The 14,140-nt window shown below is 40.8% G+C and overlaps 1 protein-coding gene across 6 annotated transcripts in view; it reads right to left on the bottom strand.

The window, feature by feature from the left end:
- ARFGEF3 (ARFGEF family member 3) overlaps nucleotides 1-14,140 on the bottom strand; it is a 188,889-nt gene that overhangs the window by 144,201 nt on the left and 30,548 nt on the right. The gene's annotated exons all lie outside the window — the stretch shown is intronic.

Raw genomic sequence — 14,140 nt, 5'->3', positions numbered from 1 at the left:
TGGGAGAGATGAAAAAGACCTATGTGGAGAGGTACTTGGGGTATTTTTAAAATATTTATTTATTTATTTTGAGACAGAGTTAGCAAGCAGGGGAGAGGCAGAGAGAGAGAGAGAGAGAGAGAGAGAGAGAGACAGAGACAGAGAATCTCAAGCAGGTCAGCACAGAGCCTGATGTGGGGTTTGAACTCATGACTTGAGCCAAAATCCAGAGTCAGACACTTAACCAACTGAGCCACCCAAGTGCCCTGGATATTTTAAAGCTTAAAAACAAATAAATGGGGACTAAAATACGTTAGGAATAAACCAAAAGGGCTACCAAAAAAAAAAATCTTTCTGTTAGAACATTCACTCTAAATAATTAAACAACAGTCCAAGAATTTTAATCAACCTGTTATTTCCCCATGGAGCTATACTGGCATAACCAATGAAATGTTCCTTAATTTTACCAGGTTCCTCCACCCCCACTTTAACTGCAGCAATATCATTTTTATCTATTCAGCATAAACCGAAAGATTGATTGACTTTAGGGAGTATAAAAGCTATAGGGTAAGACTATAAGATTTCATCTTTGGAGAAATAAGGATCACTGTTGTAGAACCCAATGAAACACAAAGTTAATTATAGCTTTGATTCCTTCCTATCTGTCCGGCAGCTCTACTGCTTTTCTATGGAACCTTCCATCAGCAGAACAAAGACAGACTCCACCAGAAAGAACATCCACCTTCCCAATCCTTCTCACCTCTCCCCTTACCAACCCAATGCTGCAATAGCCTCTTTTACGTGACAATCGATGAACTCTACAACCATTTTTCATTAGACACATCCTGTGACAGATGGGTAAGTTACCCAACTGTGTTACTTCCAGCGGGGTGGCTGGAATTTTGTCACCGTACTGTTATTACCAGCTTCACTACCATTACAAGACACACGCGTCTGCACCCTCAGTTAAAGCAGGAGTAGTTGATTTTTCCAAATTCGTTTTTTCTTTTGTTTAATCATAACCAGTTTATAAGCTGGAAAAATTAACCGGAAGGGTGAAAGTTGAGAAGTAGGAATGAGAGGCAGATGGAGTATGAGCCAGAATAACCACAGAATTTCACCTATAAACCCTTGAAACAATCAAATTTCCATCAGGATTCATTAACCGTGAAAGAACTTTCACATTCAGAGTGAGATCTGCCAGTGAAGGCGCAGGACCAATGAGCGAGCACGAAGGCCCGTAACTCTTACAGCCTCGCAGCTTGGGGAAGGGCAAGTCTCTGTCGAGTGGCCGTGTGCTGAAAATCCGTAAGTATCACACATTACTCACTAAGGGCAGCAAACAAGAGTGGAGACCACATTCAGCAAATAGGGCACACCTGGAAATGCCGAACCTTCTGACCTTGGGAAGCAGCATTATGTTTGCATACAAACAGTTGCAGACTCTGTTGTAGGTAATTGATGAATCATGGGAATCTACCCCCCAGACCAAGAGCACATTGCATACACTGTATGTTAGCCAACTTGACAATAAGTTATATTAAAACAACAACAACAACAAGAAACAAAACACTGCAGACTCCTATTGCTTTGCCACCTTCAAAAATAGTCCGTGAAATCCACATTCCACCTTCTCATCTAGATATACATTCACACGATTTATCTTCAGACCTCAGCCAGGTTACGAACAAGTGTGAGGGCCACCAGGTTGTACCCCGATTCTAGAGGACATCACTGATTGGCTTGCTCCCTGTGCTAGTCTTCTTGGTCACCAGACAGGACTGAAAGATGTTAAGTGGTTCCGCTAGGCTTTGGCTGACTTGAAAGGTATCAGAATTTGGTGGAAAGAACATGGGCTATGGAATCACACAGAGCCAGATTCAAACCCTAACTATAAGCTGTAGAATCCCAATCAAGATACTTAACTTTGTTGGATATTAGCTTCTCATTACATAGGAAGGGCAACTGAAGACCAACCCAGCAGGACTGCAGTAAGGAGAACAAATATTACATATCAGGGGCTGGCAAATTTCGTCTGTAGATAATAAATATTTTAGGCTTTCCTGTCCATAGTGTCTCTGTCCTAAGTACTCAGCTGTACCACAGCACAAAAGCAGTCGTAGATAATACACAAATCAATAAACAGGGATATGTCCCAATAAAACTTTATTTGTAGAAACAGGCAACAGGCCAGATTTGGCCTATAGGCTATCGTTTGCCCCATCCTGATATAGACAAAGGCCCAGCACAGATCGTGATTTGCAGCACAGGATAATAAGATCTAATCTTCTCACAGTATGCAGAAAGATTTTGCACAGGACGTGGAGCTAATTGTCCTGGGAGGGTTTTGGCAAAACCTCTCTCTTCTAGAGAGAGATCTTAGACTACCAAGATGTCTCTTGGAAAATAAGTGTTTTGAGAAAGCAGATAGATTTCATCTAGGTACTGAGCCAAGGCACTGCATCCATCCAAGCATCTATTCAACCAACATCTGAGTGCCTTATGTATGCAAGGCACCATCACGGGTGCTCGGAAAAATCTGGCCAGAAACACAACAGAACAGGTACTTGCTTTCATTTCATTCAAGGAATGAAATGAGGAAAATATAAAATTAGCACTTATTTCTGTTTAGTGTACCTGTCACTTCCACCTTAAAATAGGTGTTTTTACCCCATTTTACATTTAAGAAAATGGATGTTCAGAGAGGTTCTACAGCCTGCCCAAGGCTACACAGCTAAAATCTATTAGAGACAATCCAAATGTAAATCCATCTGACTCTCAAGCCCAGTTCCTTCCAACACCCTTTGGTCTCAAAAGATCTGAGCAGAGTTAGAATAGATTTGTTTCCTAACCTTTTTGGGATCACAAGCATAAAATATCTGGCACAGGACCCTCTTCCTAGAGAAATGCAGAAATCATTTCAGAGGACTCATGAGTCCCCCAAACCCCAATTTCACATGGATCCACATTGAAGGCCCCCTGACCTCAAGGGAAAGGACCCTGCCCAACATGGCGGATATTTTGGTGTGTCAAAGAGAGTCATGTTCCCTGACTGGGCTTAGAGTTCCACAAGGATAGGCTTTGAAGTGATGTTATGCTGAGCCTGGGGCAGAGAAGTAGGTTCTTTGCGGGGGGGGGGGGGGGGGGCATGGAAGACGGGAGGAGGTAAGGGGAATGACTGTCTCCTCCCCTCAGACCCAGCAGAGTCCCAAATTAGCATCACAAGCCTCAGTTCCTGGCTTCAACAGGAAATGAACACATGGGAAATGAAGCTCATGGGGCACAAATGATTTCCTTGTTTGCCCTGTGATACCATCAAGATCCCGATGCCCTGGTTTTGTGTGTGTGCGTGCGTGTGTGTGTGCGTGTGTGTGTGTGTGTGTGTGTGTGTGATTTTAATAAAAGAAAATACAGGCCTGTTAATTAGGTCTCAGGATGAAATTCATAATGGAGATGCGAGGCGGCACACAGTCCCCTTTGCACATACTGTATTGGAATAAATCATCTTTTGATCTTTCTAGATGCTGCCTCATTAGGAAAAGGGCATACCAAAAATCAATATTCAGTTACATTAAGTGATTATTTTTTATGCACAGGCATGTGCAAGGTCCCTCTTGCCTAATTAAATACAGGCAGTGGCTCCAGGTTTCATGTCCTGACATGCGATTATTTCTTAAAGAAGAATTAGTTGTGTTGCATATGCATGAGGAAGACGTCATCCCGGGACACTGCCTGGTATGTCAAGGAGACTAAACCTATTTCCTTTACTGTGCTGTCATGGGTCACAGACCAGCCTCACTGGGTTGGAAGATGACAATGAACAAAGGGAAATTAAAATAGGTGAATAAGGGGAAGTTACGATTTACCAAAAATCAGCTTTCTATACTAACGTCAGTAGGGGCTTCAAGTAAAACCAAATTCCTGAAGGTGGGGCTGGTTTCTTTTTGATGAACCACAGGGGGAAGAGCACAAAGATACTTCGGATTTCTAAAGTCTGCTGACACGCTCCAATTCTAGGATTCTAGGATCTAAGCCATGAATTCAGCAACTGTCTGCATTGCTTCACATAATAACCATGGCTCTGGCTGAGAATCAGAGGCTTGCGTGGGCAAAGTCCCGTGGTCACATATTCACATTTATATTTTCCTTACAACTTTTCAAAAAAATTTTTTTTCAACGTTTATTTATTTTTGGGACAGAGAGAGACAGAGCATAAACGGGGGAGGGGCAGAGAGAGAGGGAGACACAGAATCGGAAACAGGCTCCAGGCTCCGAGCCATCAGCCCAGAGCCCGACGCGGGGCTCGAGCTCACGGACCGCGAGATCGTGACCTGGCTGAAGTCGGACGCTTAACCGACTGCGCCACCCAGGCGCCCCATCTTACAACTTTTCAAAGTAGAGATTTCATTGTCAACAAGACGAAGAGACAGATTACCTGCCCAAGCTCACAGGTTGGTAAATGAAACAGTTGTGACTTAAGCTTGTACCATGTGTCTTCAAAACCCATAGCCTAGGTCTCCGCGAGGCTTTTACCAGCAGACAGCTCCCCACTGACGGCGGAATATGACAGACACATCATTTTATAAATAGCATTCAAAGGTCGCCCAGGTTAAAAGACTGGGGACAGGCATCAGACAAGTAATATAAATTATCTTATTTTGAGCGATTGTTGATGAAACAACGCATGGTATTTGACAGCCGGTATGTCGTTATGAGAAGGTATCCGCAGTTTGGATGAAGGGGGAAATGTGGCTTTCAAACCAGTTGCTGAGTTCAGCCTCCAGCCATCCGCTTCTCCTCGTAGCCACAAACTTTCCTAATTTGAGTACCAGTGAGGGAGGTTTCTCACTGCTCCCCCTCCCCACTTGTGTGACACCTGGGGACATGACTGTGTTTATGAATACTGAGGCTTTAAACAGTTTGTGTTGGCACTGATGAATTTGCATGGACTACGTTTTGCCAGAATCAATTCCACTGAATCAACTGGAATTGAATTCATTCCTTAATAAATTGTCTCTGCAGTGCCTTTAAAAGAGTTTACCTTTTTGGGGTGCCTGGATGGCTTAGTCGGTTAAGCGGTTAAGCGTCTGACTCTCGTGTTCAACTCAGGTCATGATCTCAAGGTTCATGAGTTTGAGGTCTGCTTCAGGCTCTGCACCCAGCCTGCTTGGGACTCTCTCTCTCCCTCTGTCCCTCTCTCCCGTGTTCTCTCCTCTCTCTCTCTCTCAAAATAAATAAACTTAAAAAAAAAAAAAAGTTTCCATTTTATTTGTTTTCATGTCTAATTTAATAAAATTATTTTTATCAGTATCAATCCTTTTCTGTTTCATAACAAAGATTAGATTCACCCTCCAGGAACTTTTTTTAGGTGCTATGAATGCAACTATCAACAACATAAAATTCCTTCTCTCCTATGGGCTTTCAAGACCCCTTAGCAAGCCTACTGCAATTAAGTTGAGCATACGAAGTGGCCATTTTTGTAGATTGGAAAGGTTTGAATGTCAACAATTTTATATGATTCTATTTTTTTTAATCCCAAATAACAGAATATGGTTATGCTCATATTTTCTCTCAAAATATATGCTTTCACTATCGTTTTATTGTAAAAGGCTTACATGTACATAAAAACATTCAAGCAGTAGAAAGGGTTATGTATATAGCAGTGATAATCAACTAGGGCACTCTCAGGAGACCTGGGCTAAATGTTGACGATGGGTGTTTTCGGACGTAGCATGGGGGAATCTTCTGTTGTTTTATACTTTCTATTTGTATCAGTTGTTTTTATTAAGAGAATTTTTTAATGTTTATTTTTTGAAGGAGAGAGAGACAGAGCGTGAGTGGGAGAGGAGCAGAGAGACAGGGAGACACAGAATCCGAAGCAGGCTCCGGGCTCTGAGCTGCCAGCACAGAGCCTGACATGGGGCTTGAACCGATGAACCGTGAGATCATGACCTGAGCCAAAGTCGGACGCTCAACTGACTGAGCCACCCAGGCACCCCTATTTCAATTTTTATATGATAATTTTAGAATATAGTTGTATAATCTGAACAGAATATTTTTTTTTAATTTTTTTTTTTTAACATTTATTTTTTGGGGACAGAGAGAGACAGAGCATGAACGGGGGAGGGGCAGAGAGAGAGGGAGACACAGAATCAGAAACAGGGTCCAGGCTCTGAGCCATCAGCCCAGAGCCCGACGCGGGGCTCGAACCCACGGACCGCGAGATCGTGACCTGGCTGAAGTCGGATGCTTAACCGACTGCGCCACCCAGGCGCCCCTGAACAGAATATTTTTTAAAGCCATAAAGCCACTGGCTCCTTACAAAGATAACCATCACTGTGTTTCCTTCTGTTCGGCTCACAAGGTGAGTTACTTTGTTTGTATGGCGGCAAAATATTAAATATAGAACTAATTTTCTTCCATTTCTTACTGGTACTTACATTGACAGGCCATGCATTCTTTATAGCAATTATACCAGCTGTTCTGGTCTATAAACAAAGCCTCCATGTACAAGACAGCCACACCATGCTAATTGACTTCTTTTTGTAATGAAGGACAACTATAGGCAATGAAGTAGGCTGATCAATCATCGGAAAGCTTGTAAATATGATCTATATTCTACCTTTGCTGTCTGATACGTCTAATGGCTCTTATATAGTAGTTGGGTATATGTACGGAAGTAGATTAAATTTGTTCAAACTCTAGAATTTACCTTGAAAATCTTATTTTTCTAACATCTATGAGACAAGCTTGTTTTCCTGACATTTCTTTTTTTTTTTTTTAATAAAAGAATGCAATTCTGAAGAAAACAAGTTGCAAAAGAAGAGAAAGCAACATAAACACAAAAACTATTTTGTTACATTATTGTGATAGGACAACGGTAAACCCACTTACCTTTTCCATTTCAAACTCTTCTACTAACATTCTGACAATATTTTAAAAATACAGAACACTACAGGTCAAGAAAACAATTCATTAAAAAAATACAGTTTTATTCATTTTGAAAATATTTGCCCACTTTTACTGAGAACTTATTCAGTTCTAGGTGTGCAACATAATGATATATGCATATACTGCAAAATGATTGTCGCAGTAAGTTTAGTTCACATCCTTCACCACACAGTCACAATTTTTTTCTTGTGATGAGAACTTTGACGAGGCCTTTCTTGGCAACATTCAAAATACACAACAGCGTTGCTAAAACTATAGTCACATGCTGTGCATGACATCCTAGAATTTATTTATCTTTGAAAAAAAAAATAAAGATGCATTATGGCTTGGTATTTTCACCTACAATCTGGGATTATCAAAAAATATACATTCTATGTAATCAGGTGCAAAAACACTACAGTTTCCTTTTTTTTTTTTAATTTCTAGAGGAAAGGAGACATGAAGTCCATATTAATCATAAGGGAGGTTGCTCTGGAATTCTTTTTTTTTTTTTTTTTACAACTATCGAGCATTTATTACATTCAGGGCACTGCGCTTGGTACTGAGTACAGAACAGAGGGAGAAGCAGTCATCATTCCTGTCCAAGATACAGGCAACTGTCAATTCACCTCCTGATCATCAAAAGAAGGAAAATGCCTGAGAAGTGTTAGCATCAGGGTTATTAAGGTTAGTTAGCTGAGCCTTTAGTTAACTAAAGGTAAGTCCAGTAAAAAGACCAAAGCAAGTGGCCTTCTCCTTCCACCGGACACAACCTGCTGTGTTGGACACAACATATCAGTTTTCTTTGGCTCGAGGGTTCTGTCATTTTCAACCAGAGGATCCTTAATTGATACACGGGAGAGCAGCCATGCAAGTATAGAGACGCCATTTATCGAAGCCTCTAAGGGCTTAGGCATATGATCGACTTTAAGTTTTACGCCAACCCAATGAGGAGGGACAAATAGTATCCGCATTTATCGATGAGGGAGAAGAGGATAAGAGGAAAATTCACTCCTGGAAAAGTGGTGGCGGAGTAACCCAAGCTCCTCCATAGCATGTGACCTTAATGGTTATCATTTTGTCACTCTCAAACCCAGTTCCAAGACTGGGTTAAGCATTTTACACACAATAAGCCTGTGAAGGACCTTTCATGACAAACAAACAAAAAGCCCAACCTCCTTTCTTTCTGTCCATTGTCTATCCAACCTTGCATTTCCTCGTATTACCTCCCATGGCAATCATTTACACACTGACTTTTACATTTTTCCACTGTGAGACACTGTAAAGCACTCCTCACCTCCATTAACACACTTAGCAATTCCTCATATGACCTCGTCTTGTGACACCATGGAAAGGTTTATTCTTTAAGACTTCCATAAACAAAAGTTTGTCAGGAACTATCAAGAGCTGAAAAAAAAACTATGCTTTCATGGAGGATCTTCTATTCCATAAAACTTTTCTAAAGAAATCATTATGCATGTAGCAAAGCTTTGGATGTGAAGATTTTTTTTTTTACCGTCATTTTATTTATAACAGAAATAACGTTAAATAAATCATGGCACATCTATAGAATGGAGTAAGAGACAACAATTAAAAGTATTCTGAAAAGTTTTCATTGACACAAGAAACTGCTTTGGAATCTTATGCCAAAAAATTAAAGAATGAGAACGAACAGAGAATATATACCATAGCGTGGACCCCACTCTTAAATAAACAATTACATACAATTGCAGAATGGGTGGAGGAGAACGAGAGGCTGGAAAGAAATTCCTCAAACCATGTTCAGAATGTCTCTCTGCCTTTTGGGAATATGGGTGATCTTGGTGTTAGTATTTATAGGTTTGTACGTTAAAAAAAATTTCAAGAATATATTACCTTTAGAAATAAAAAGTAGAGATAGCCCTATACTACACTAGCAAAAACACCCTCTGATTTTCCTTCAAAGCTTCTGGTCTGGGCCTCTGAATGGCCTTATTTCTGGTAACAGCTTTCATCTAATACTTCGTGGGCTTCCTCTGTGCCAACTTCCTCTCCTCTGTTAAGTCACCACTCTTCCCTCTTTATCAAAAACTGGGTCATATTCCTGGAATAGTTTCCCTTCTCCTTTCCTCCAAGACATTCTCTTATCATTTTTCAAACACATCCTGAATTCTTTCTTCTCCCTAAAGTCTTTTTGACTGAAAATAGGCTTGCTTGGGACCCTAAAATATAGTTACCTTAGTCATATAATCTATAATCAGTATGCTTAATCTCATTTTGCTTCTTCCTATGGCGTGTTTTCCTTTTGGGCTTAGAGCATAAATATACCGACAGCACGACCTGCCTATGGGAGTTGCTCTGCCCTGCATTAGAACACAGACCACGTGCATTTTGTTACTTAATGATTTCTTATGATGAAAGTGTTCCAACTGGCGATTAAGAGGTCAGATTCTGCCCAGAATCTCTGCCGTGAAGAGTCAAAAAGTGATAAGCCACCAAAACAGAAAGGATTTCTAATTCAAATATTCAAATTTTAGGGAAGAAGAAAAAGTAGCTGGACAATACCACCAACATAATCTTTTTTTATGCGCTGATAATTTTACGCAAATAGATAGCTACCTCTTCAAAAATAGCAGTTTTATGGCATAAATATCTTCCAGAAAAGTCTACATAACCAAAGACAGTAACCTAAGAAAGCACAACTAAATTAATCACATTGAGACAAAACTGTGATTTATGCTCTATTCAGAACTCACTGGCCTATTAAAGCTCACAAATTATATATATGTATATGTATATACATTTTTATAAAGATGCTCATCACTTAAATGCCATGACAATGAAATCCTAGGACTAAATGTAAAGTAACATTTTTCTGCGAATTAGAAATTTCCAGTGTCATGTCAAAATGCCTCCTAAAACCAGTCCGTTAGCAGATCTGCACAACCATCAGAACTAAAATTTGTATTCCTTGATTGTTAATAATTTACTTGTGAAACATGCATAAGATTTTTTGTAATAAAAAGGTCTTTTAAAAAAAAATACTTATCTAGCCTACTATATATGTCCAGACTCTGTATGAAAACAGAGGCATATAATGATAAGACACCCAGCTCCTGTCCACATGGAAGCCACGGCCTCAGGGAAGTAACAGACAAGGGATAGCAGAAAACCATAGGTAATAAAGTAATACACACTTGTATTAAGGTATAAACAATCAACTATGAGCATATAACAGGAATAGGAGAGATCCAGTCTAGGAAAATTCAAGTATCTTCATGGGCAAGGTGATGTTCATTTCACTTTGAAATGGAAGGGATAGTGTAGGACTTGGCAAAGCAGAGAAAGAAGCAGGAAAGACATACCCAGCTGAGGCTGTGGGTGTCAAGGCACACAGCGGGTTCGTCATGACCGGGGAAGGCATGGTGGGAATACTGATGAGAAATGAGTTTGGCAAGGTAGATCCAAGACAGTTTTTGAAGGGTCTTTGCATGCTATGCCAGAGAAACTGGCCTGCAGTCAGTTGCAAATGAGGAGCTAATGGAAGATTTTTAATCCAGGGAATAATGTGACCACAGACATTTTCTACAAAACGAATCTCTGGCTACAATGTAGGGAAAGGATAAAAAGTAGAGTATCATGGAAAAAAAAACTTCTGGAGTCCAACTAATCTGGATCAAACTCATGCTCTGCCCATTATAATCTATACACTGTTTAACCTCTGCAACTCTCACTTTGCATATGGACCTAATATTGCCTACCTGGAGAAATATTATGAGGATTAGATAAAAAGCTACATTAGAAAAATTACTGATTTCTCATCCTAACATTTACAGCACTCCTGAAGGTCCCTGGCCAAACTGCCTTCTCTTCCCACCCCTGGCTCTATCCTGCCCTCCAATGGGTCTCGTGGCACAGATCTCAGACTACAAGCTAGGCAAATAGCTGCCCTTTATCCAGCCCTTGTGCCTAGAGATGCACACATCTGAGGCACCATCTGCTTTCTGAAAGATACAACCGGGAAAGAGGTCTGCATGCAGTTTCTGCAAGGAGGCTCAGCATAGTCCAAGCAGGGAATTCTGAGGTCTCAAGTGTCCAGAACATGAACTGAGGCGCTGGGGTGGGCTCTGGGTGGGAATGTTCCCTCCACTCTGGAGAGGACAAGAATGGAGCCTCTACTACATAAGCCCCGAGAAGGGTCCCACTTCTCCCAGGATGTAGGGTGGTATGACAGTGCTTAGCATGTCGTGTACACTCAACAAATGATTGTTGTCATGGTACCTTTTCTTACTTTCACCACTGTCTTGTTATTATAGTTTTGTTGTTGTCATCATTATTTACTGGAGGTAGCAAAGCCTGGAGGAAGGAACTACACTCTGTTAACAAGGCCCAGCACTAGAAGTACGATACAGTTAAGTTATGTTCAGGAATGCAAAGGAAGAAACAGTGGGGAGCCTGGGCAGCACAGTCAGTTAAGCATCCAACTTCGGCTCTGGTCATGATCTTGCAGTTTGTGAGTTTGAGCCCTGTGTCGGGCTCTGTGCTGACAGCTCAGAGCCTGGAGCCTGCCTCGGATTCTGTGTCTCCCTCTCTCTCTAACTCTCCCCTGCCTGCACTCTGACTCTTCCTCTCTCTCTCTCTCTCTCTCTCTCTCTCAATAAGTAATAAACATTTAAAAATGTTTTTTAAAGGAAGAAACAGAACCTAGAAATAGCACAGAAGAGGAATAGAGAGGACTTACTGGAAGAACAGTTTTGAGGATAGAAATGGCAAGGATAATAACTATATTTTTCAATATTTTGAGTTTCAGGTTCCTTTGGGCATCCAAGTGTTGATAAGCAGAAAATTGGATGTACTGGTTTGGAGCTCAGCAATTAAAGGATATCCATCTTAACGTGGTGGCTGAAGTCTTAGGAGCGGATGAAACTTCCAAGGCAGAGTATAAGATGCACAGCAGAAAGACTGAGCGCAGAAAAATCCCTCCAGCCAGCGAGCGGAGAGAGGGAAGGATGCTAGCAAAGAAGCCAGAGGAAGTTGTGACTGCATAGAAAGGTGGCAGAAGGGAAGACAGCAGAAGGAAAGGTCTCCTTCAAAGATATGCCCATCCAGTACGAGTACTCACCAGTCATTGAGTGCCCACTCTGCACCAGGCATTTTATAATCTCATTTAATTGAGTACTTACTACCAAACTGGGAGAGGTAATTATTTCCACAGGATCAATGAGCTAACAGATTCAGAGATGGTAAGTAATGTGTCTGATGCCACCTAACCAGTATACAGCGTTCGGTCCCATTAGAAGCTTAACCCTACTGTTAAAACAGGAAACAAAGGAGCACTTGGGTCATTGCTCTAGAGGAGGAGATGTAACAAGCCGAGAAGTGATAAGCCCATCCATTTAAGCTGGGAACTTTTCCATTAGGTTATAGCTCATTTAATCCTCATGAGAACTGGGACACTGGGCATTATCAAGCTCATTTCATAGTTCAAGACATGAAAGCTCCCCAAATTATGTAAAAGGGCTGGTAAATGGAAGAATCCAGATTCAAACAGAACGACTATATATATGGCACAAAAGCCTTCTCTCTTTCCACAGCAACATGCTACCTCTCTATCATGAGGAAGCAAAAGCTAAAAGGAGAGGATAAAGACATCTACAATATGGAGACAAGCATAGGCATCCTTGAATATTGACCAAAGTAATAAGTTTTTTTTTTATTTTCCAGCTGACCTATGTTCTCCCCCCAAACAATCCAGCACACAAAAGCCAATACGATAATCCCCGCTTTTCTCAGGATGGGTATAACTGAGAACTGTTTCCATCTGAATAGTGCACTCAGATATAAAATGTACAGGCCCACAGGTCGCAGAAAATAGAAGAACCTGTATCCTTTACTCTTTCATTGACTTTTTGTCTACAACAATAAACTCTTCAGCCTTAAATTGTCAAATTTAGCCCAACATGTAAAAGCTAAGCATCAGGCTACTTTGAATACAGGGAAAGGCCAAGGACAATACGTTAAAGCTTAGATCTCCCGTGTCAAGATAGACTGTACCATTCAAGGCTAACAATTGTTCATCAAAGGCATGCTCAGGGCTTTTAAACCTCATGTCCTCTCTATTTACACATCCATCCATCTTCACAAATGCTGACCTCCTTCACGCTTCTGCTTGACCCTAGTAGCATTTCTAGAGCCCCTCTTGGCAGGGTCAGTGCCTTCTTCCCCATGACACAAGACACAGTGGCTGGTTACATGGGTGGTTAGGAAAATTGTTAACTGTCGGGGGGGGTGAGGAATGTATTCACCTTTCTTGGCTCACAATTAACTGGTAATCAAGGTCTTTGTGAAATCTACTAAGCAAGTAAACTGCCCTACTAATATTACAATGGCATACACTTTTTTTTTTTAACGTTTTATTTATTTTTGAGACAGGGAGAGACAGAGCATGTACAGGGGAGGGTCAGAGAGAGGGAGACACAGAATCCGAAACAGGCTCCAGGCTCTGAGCTGTCAGCACAGAGCCTGATGCGGGGCTCGAACTCACGGACCGTGAGATCATGACCTGAGCCAAAGTCGGCCGTTTAACCGACTGAGCCACCCAGGTGCCCCAACAATGGCATACACTTTAAAATTGAGACCATACCTTCAAAGAGGAGCTCTCCAGAATTTTATGCTAATTTTTAGCAATTTTTAGAATTGTAACTACAATGGGGGAAATATTAAAATGACTTTTCCTATGGTACATCAATTTGATGGAATTTTAATAGCCTCAAAATGTTCTTAAAGAACTCCTAATAGCATCTAAAAAATTTTTTTCAATATAATACTAAGTAAAAGTAGCAAGCTGCAAAACATTACATACCTTGTGACCTAATTTTCATGATATACATTCAAAAGAAAAAGCAATGTTAAGATGTATTATCCCTAGATGATCTGACTTTTGCATCCAACTGTCAAGGTTTGGAATTCAGACTTTACCAGTTATTACTGGGTAACCTGGGGCAAGTGCTAGCCGCCCCATGCCTATCCGCTCATCTATAAAGTACAGATGTAATGAAACTTACTACATAGTTCAAACAACAAGGCACTAGATATCAGGAATGACGTTTTCTAGGCTTTTGAATTTTCTGCAGTAACAACATGCTTTGCAACCTAAAAACATTCTTTTTCCCCCCACAAGTGTGTTATTTGTCTATTCTTTTACTTTGTAGATAATTTAAAACAAGTATATTTCATATAGTAGGACAAAATA

This window comes from Puma concolor, chromosome B2 (genome assembly GCF_028749965.1).
Source record: "Puma concolor isolate L17-30 chromosome B2, mPumCon1.1.hap2, whole genome shotgun sequence".
Taxonomy (NCBI): domain Eukaryota; kingdom Metazoa; phylum Chordata; class Mammalia; order Carnivora; family Felidae; genus Puma; species Puma concolor.
Note: the sequence above shows the minus strand (reverse complement) of the source record. Positions and strands in the feature narration are given on the sequence as shown.